Source organism: Dromiciops gliroides, chromosome 2 (assembly GCF_019393635.1).
Source record: "Dromiciops gliroides isolate mDroGli1 chromosome 2, mDroGli1.pri, whole genome shotgun sequence".
Classification (NCBI taxonomy): Eukaryota; Metazoa; Chordata; class Mammalia; order Microbiotheria; family Microbiotheriidae; genus Dromiciops; species Dromiciops gliroides.
The window spans coordinates 48120889-48128198 of record NC_057862.1 but is presented as its reverse complement, the minus strand read 5'-3'; the positions used below and the strand labels follow the sequence as shown (position 1 = coordinate 48128198).

Here is a 7310-nt window from a genome sequence, read left to right as displayed (position 1 = left end):
ACCCCAGACTCCAGGAGACTTAAAACTGGTAAATGGTAGTTGTTTGTTTTCTGTAAATTTATTTCTTAGTGGTCAATGTAGATGGCAGTAAAGCCCCCTACAAAGTACCCAAATGGGTCTAGCTTTGTTTGCCTGTGCTATATCTATAGTTAACTACCGGTATTTTGTAACTAGGGCAGCTAGGTGGCACCATAATGAATAGAGCACTGGGCTTGGATCCAGGAAGAGGCAGCTTTATGAATTTAAATCTGGCCTCAGACAGAACCCAGGGTCACCTCTTTAGCACAATAAGGCTTAGGAGGCCTTTGGGAGAGGTTGGAAAAGCACAGTGACGTGAAATTTCGGGACCATCTGTGATTTTGTGGCATTGACCTATAGGAACCTGACCAGTTGGATCATGCAGCCATAATCCAGGCACTATAACTTGGTAGCAACTACTCAAAGTATATATAAAGTATAGAGAATAGAAAGGAACCTCAGAAAGTCCAGCCTTGCCAACCCAAACACACAAAGTGATGGGGAACAATCTCATGGAAGAGTCCGAAAATTGTTGTGAGTTATTTCCTACTCTTCATGACCTCATCTGGGGGTTTCTTAACAAAGATATTGGAATGGTTTGCCATCTTTTTCTCCAGCTCATTTTACAGATGAAGAACTGAGTCAAACAGGGTTAAGTGACTTGCCCAGGGTCACACAGCTAATAATAATAATAATAGCTAACATTTATATAGCACTTACTATGTAGACACTCTGGTAAGCACTTTAAAATTACCTCATTTGATCCTCACAACAACCCTTGGAGGAAGATACTATTATTATCTCCATTTTAGAGTTTAGAAAACTGAGTCAAATAGAGGCTAAGTGACTTGTCTAGGGTCACACAGCTAGGAAGTATCTGAGGCTAGATTTCAACTCAGGTCTTGCTGACTCCATGGTACCACCTAGCTGCCTCAGAGGTGGGTCTTGATCTTCCTACTTTTGAGGCCAGTCCTCTATCCACTGAACCACACTGCCTCTCATCTAGAGCAATTCACAAAAACTATCCACTAAGACACGGAAGACTTGGTATCTGTATCCGTAGATGAAGTGCCTGCAATTACAAAAAAAATTGTCCCTACATTTTTGGAGGGCCTCTCTTTTAACACTGGTCCATATCTTTGGTCATTTTCAGCCCCAGAGACAGAAATAGAACTGGGGAGTGCCTGAAGATGGTAGAGAGAGACTACTTGCTTATTTTTTAAGCAGATTTGTCCCCTCCCCTCTGCTGCCACCAAAGACCCTTCAGTCGAGGGTCTCATCCCTTATGGCATCTATCACTGAATTGATCTCCTAACTGGTCTCCCTGTGTCTAGTCTTTTCCCTACAATATATCCTACACAAGTCTGCCAGATGAATATAGGCAATGGCTTAAGCAACAGGCCCTTATACCTATGAGGGATTTGGCCCCTCACAAGGGACTGTGAAACTAGGGTACTCATAGGCACTGAAGTGACCCATGTGGGCTAAGTTAAGGGAATTGTGGGGGCTTTTCAGGTCTAAGGATGTCACCCTGTCTAGTTTTTGCAGTTTATAATTGGGGAAGTGATTTGCCCAAGATCACATTGCTAGTTGGTGGGAAATTTCAGATCTCCAAGATAGTGTCTTCACTCTCAGACCATTTGGAAGGAACTTGCTGAGTTCAAAGAATCTCAGGAAGGTAAATGAAGAGCTCATAGTTGGTTACTAGCAAGACAGTTTTATTGTAACAGGTTGTCGTGACAATTTATTGTATAGGTGAATTCAGATGGAAATCAGCAGCTCTGGCATCCCTTTCTATTATTTAATCAATCAATATTTATTATTTAGCGGCAATTTTTTTTTGCTTTCTCATTCCATTAGTAGCAAGAATATTTATATGTGTCGTTTGGTTCCTCCAGTAGTGTAACATTTTACAGTCACAGGATCATGGTCTTAAATCTGGAAAAGATGCCAGAGGCCATTTAGTTCAACCCTCTCATTTTATAAATGAGGAAACTGAGGCTCAGTAAATTTGATTGTCCAAGGTCTCACAGGTAGTAAGTGTGATACCCAGGACTGAACACCAGGTCCTTTAACCCCAAACTTAGCTTTCTTTTCCTTACATGCATGTTGCCTTCTCCTAATGGTAGATAATCTAGCCTCTGCTTAATGCTTTTGGAGACAAAAAAAACCTTACCATCCATGCTTGGACAGCTCTGATTAATCAAAGTTTCTTTTAGATGCTGAGTCTAAAATCTTCCTCCCTGTAACTTCCACCAATTGCCAATAATTTTGTGTTTTGGGGTCAAGCTAAAAACCAAACCGAACCAACCAAAGAAAACTCAAAAAGCAACCCTCCTTTTAACATTCTGTCACAAGGTGGCACCAAAGCTCGAGGCAATATAACCTTGTGTTCAGAAGCCAGTGATGTCCAGACATAGGGAGGAAGGCTGCATTCTTGACCTCATATAGGGTTGGCGACCAGGACAGAATTGGCGTCATCATGGATCCTGTGAAGTGAAGAAGTCATGGAATGCCAGGAATGTTGATGAAATGGAAAGAACTTTGGACTGAAAGTCTGGAAACCTCAATCAAATTCCACTCTATCATGTATGGCATTGGAAGATGAGAGGTTTTTGATCTATGATTTTGGACAGGTCTCTTCTCCAATCTAGTACTGCTTGTTTACCTGTCAAATCAGGGGGCTGAACCTGGTGATCTTGAGGTCTCAGCTCTAAGCCTATGACTTGAAGGAACCTTGAGGGTCTTCCACATGGGCATGCTCTCCAAATGAATAACTCAATCAGCATTGTTTCTGAGGCTTCAAGCATTTGGGAAGAGCTCTCTCCTAGGCATTGTAGGGGGATACAGAATAAGTATAAGTTTGGTCCTTACTTTGGGGGATTATACAGGCTAAAGCAAAGAGATAGGAGATGTATTTAGCATTTGTTTACTTGTTTTTCTCCAATAGAAGTACCTAACCCAGTACCTGGTATGATCCTTTTTGGCTGGAAGCAAAATGACCTTAAATGGTATTTAAACTCACTGATACTCAACTACTTCCCACATTAGGTGTGGAATCATAGAATCAATATTTCAAGTTGGAATAGACCTTGATGGTACAATTCCCTCACATCATAGATGAGTCTGGTATTATCCTTTCATTTTACAATCCCACAGGTGATAAATGGTAGAGTAGCCATGGCTTAAGTACCTTGGCCAAGGTAGAAAGTAGCCAAGATTTGAATGCAGGTCTTCTGAATCCACATTCAGTGCTCCTTATCTCTTCTATTCACCTCACAGAATTATTTTTTAAGAACATGATAAAGCTCAAGAAGCAATAGAAATACAGGTCAGAGTTAGTGAATTACTAGAGTCTCTCTCTCTCTCTCTCTCTCTCTCTCTCTCTCTCTCTCTCTCTCATTCCTTCTCTGCTCCTGTGAGAAGTCTGACCTCTTTTGGTCCAGTTGTAGCATATCCCAGCCTAACCCATCAGACACTTTGGTACTTCCCTAAAGTCCTCCATGTGTATAGTGTGACATATGTGTAATTTAAGAGATCAAACTTTAAAAAAAATAATTTCTTATTATAGCCTGATAAGTTTGCTGTCTAGGGAGCCAGGAAATCTGGGTTTATATCAATATCTTCTCTGCCACTTAATAGCTATGCAACACTAAGCAAATCCCCTCCTTTCTCTGAATCACCTGTTTCCTCTCATATCAAATGAAAGGTTGTTCTATAGAACTTTGAAGGGCTCTTCCAACTCTAAAATAATGTGGTCTTGAGGTTTGTGGATTCATTCGGGTAGTATATCTTCTTTCCACCAATGCCAGGTTGAATCCATCCACAACATAGAATATGGTCTTCATGAGTCTTTGGAACCAAATCCCACATCAGATGATAGCCTCTCTTTTCTCAAAACCTTTGATGTTAGAAGGGATCATGCATGTCATTGAATCTAGCCTCCCCATTTTATAAATGTGGAAGTTGCAGCCCAAAGAAAAGTGACTCATCTTGGGCCATATGGGTATTAAGTATCAGAATTTGCTTCACGAATTTGCGTGTCATCCTTGTGCAGGGGCTATGCTAGTCTTCTCTGTATTGTTCCAATTTTAGTATATGTGCTGCTGAAGTGAGTGAGCACTAAGTATCAGAATTTGAACTCATGGTTTCCCAACTCCAAGCTCCATGCCTTAGCTACCACTCTAAGCTGCCTCATCTGATCGAAACCTAGAGGAACTTGAAGTCCTTCCAATTTCTAGGACCTGCCAGAGATTTTGGTCTCATGGCAGAAGGTTAAGAACTCATGGTTACTCCCATGTCACAATGAGGCATCTGAGATGGATCACACAGAGGGATCAAACCTAGTCCTTCCAGGCATACTGGAGCTCACTCAGGTGCCCTTGGGGCTCATCTTCATTCCAAACAGTTAAAGACATCAACCCTCAGTAGTGGATCAGGGTTGGGCAAGGCTCCAGAGTGAGCAACAACTTTGGAGTATATCTGAAATACTGGAATCCTGGCCCTTCTGTGTCTTTCCCCCAACCTCCTCATTCTCTTACCTGAGCCCCTCTCATTGACTTTTCAGTCAACCACTATGGTTGTTCTGAACTTTCCTTTCAATTTCTACTTCCATTCCTAGACTTTATGGAATTTAGCAAGAGAACCTAAGCCAATGGGCATGAGTTCCATTACATGACTTTCACTTTACTTAAACATATCAGCCTCCTGATATGGGAGAGGAGACTATATGGCATAGTGGAGAGAACACTGGACCACAATGCAGGAGACCTGTGTTCTAAATCCACCTTTGCCTCTCTCCATATGACCTTGGATAAGCCCTTCAATTGATCTTTGTGCCTCAGTTGCCTCACCTATTTTATTACTGTCTCTTTGCCCTTCTTTACCCCAAAGTTGTGTGTGTCCCAGAACTCAATATCTTGCTTGACCTTTCCCTCCACTGTGGGATGGGGTAGCAAACAGCTTTTTTTTTTTTTTTAAGTGAGGCAATTGGGGTTAAGTGACTTGCCCAAGGTCACACAGCTAGTAAGTGTCAAGTGTCTGAGGCCGGATTTGAACTCAGGAACTCCTGAATCCAGGGCTGGTGCTTTATCCACTGCGCCACCTAGCTGCCCCGCAAACAGCTTTTTTAAAAATAATGAGCCAGTGGCTTGACTCCTTTCTCTTAGGAATATCTGTGATAGAGGCAAGTGCCAGTGGTCATGGTCCCTAGAATAAGATAGGGGGTGAACTATGCAAGTTCATAAATAGTAGAAAGAACATAAAGACAGAGACTCTTGGTTGAAATCTTTGCTTTGAGCTGAGTCAAGTTTATAAGAATACAAGTCATTCTCCAATTGATAAGTGGTCATAGGCTATGAATAGGCAGTTTTCAGAAGAAGTAATTAAAGTTATCTATAGTCATATGAAAAAAATACTTTAATTCATGAATCATTGGAGAAATACAAACTAAAACAGTTCTGAAGCACCACCTCACATCTATCAGATTGGCTAATATGATAGAAAAGGAAAACAACAAATGTTGGAGGACATATGGAAAAATTGGGACACATGCATCATTGGTAGAGTCAGGAACTGGTCCAACCATTCTGGAGAATAGTTAGGAACTATGGCCAAAGGGCTACAAAACTGTGCATTCCCTTTGATCCATCAATACCAAAGAGATCAAAGAAAAAGGGAAAGGACTAACATGTACAAAAATATTCATAGCAGTTCTTTTTGTGGTGGCAAAGAATTGGAAATTAAAGGGATCCTTATCAATTGGGGAATGGCTGAACAAGTTGTGGTATACATTTATGATGGAATACTATTATGTTATAAGAAATGATGAGTAGGATGGTTTCAGAAAAACACAGAAAGACTCATATGACCTGATGCAAAGTAAAGTGAGCAGAACCAGGAGAACATTGTACACAGTAACAGCAATATTGTGTGATGATCAACAGTGAATGACTCAGCTATACAATGATCCAAGACAATTCTGAAAGACTTATGATGAAAGGTGTTATTCATCTCCAGAGGAAGAACCGATGGAGTCTGAATACTTTATTTTTTTTGCTTTTTTGGGGGTGGGGGGAGGTCTCTGTTTTCTTTTGCTAAATGGTTAATAAGGAAATATGTTTTGCATGACTGCAAATGCGTAATCTCTATCATATTGCTTTCCTTCTCAAGTGGGTGGAGGGGAAGAGAGAGAGAGAAAATATAGAACTCAAACTTTTAAAAAGTAAATGTTGGGGGCAGCTAGGTGGCACAGTGGATAGAGCACTGGTCCTGGATTCAGGAGGACCTGAGTTCAAATCCAGCCTCAGACACTTGACATTTACTAGCTGTGTGACCCTGGGCAAGTCACTTAACCCCAATTGCCTCACCAAAAAAAAAGTAAATGTTAAAATTTTTTACATGTAATTGAGAAAAGTAAAATAAAAGGAACATTAAAAAAAATACCTGCTCTGCTGGTTTTTTTTCTTTTTCTTTTTCTTTTTTTTTTTGGTGAGGCAATTGGGGTTAAGTGACTTGCCCAGGGTCACACAGCTAGTAAGTGTCAAGTGTCTGAGGCTGCATTTTAACTCAGGCTGTCCTGACTCCAGGACTGGTGCTCTATCCACTGCACCACCTAGCTGCCCTCTGTTGTTTACTTATTACCTGTTACCTGAGTAACTGGGTAACTCATGGCTTCTTTGAGTCTGAGGTTTCTCCTCCATACTCTGAGTGGGTTTGACTAGACCACCTGCTTCTAAATCTTCTGTTAACCCTTCATGGATGTTAGGAAGGAGTGCTAGAAACTGGCCTGCATGCCCCTTTTAACACATAAACCACACACTGCTGACCCCTGCCCCTTGCTCTTTCTTGGACAGCTTCACTCAATTGCTTCCAATTCCCACTTCTGGACTAATGATCTTTCATTGTAAAGTAGCCCAGGTTTTTCATTCAGGCATGTCAGACTCTATATGACTCCATCAACAAAGTCCATGTATGGTTTTCTTGGCAAAGATACTGGAGTGGTTTGCCATTTCCTTCTCCAGATCATTTGACAGATGAGGAAACTGGGCAAATAGAGATTAACTGACTTACCTGGGGTCACACAGCTAGGAAGTGAGTGAGGCCAGAGTTGAACTGAAATCTTCCTGACTCCAGGTCCAGTATTCTATCTACTGCACTGCCCAGCTGTCCTAGCTCAGGTACCATGTCCTTTTATTTTCACTATTATTCATAGATCTTCACTATTATCAATATCCAATACTTCCACATGTTTTATAGATTACTTTTTTTGAGTTGTCTTTGACTTCTTCACT

General features: G+C 41.1%; 1 non-coding gene across 1 annotated transcript; it reads right to left on the bottom strand.

Annotated features, from left to right (window-relative positions):
• Nucleotides 1–4030: 4030 nt before the first annotated feature.
• On the bottom strand, nt 4031–4141 carry LOC122744868. Its single transcript, XR_006355206.1, has one exon. It is a non-coding gene; the product is annotated as a U6 spliceosomal RNA (small nuclear RNA).
• Between the last annotated feature and the right edge of the window lie 3169 nt (nt 4142–7310).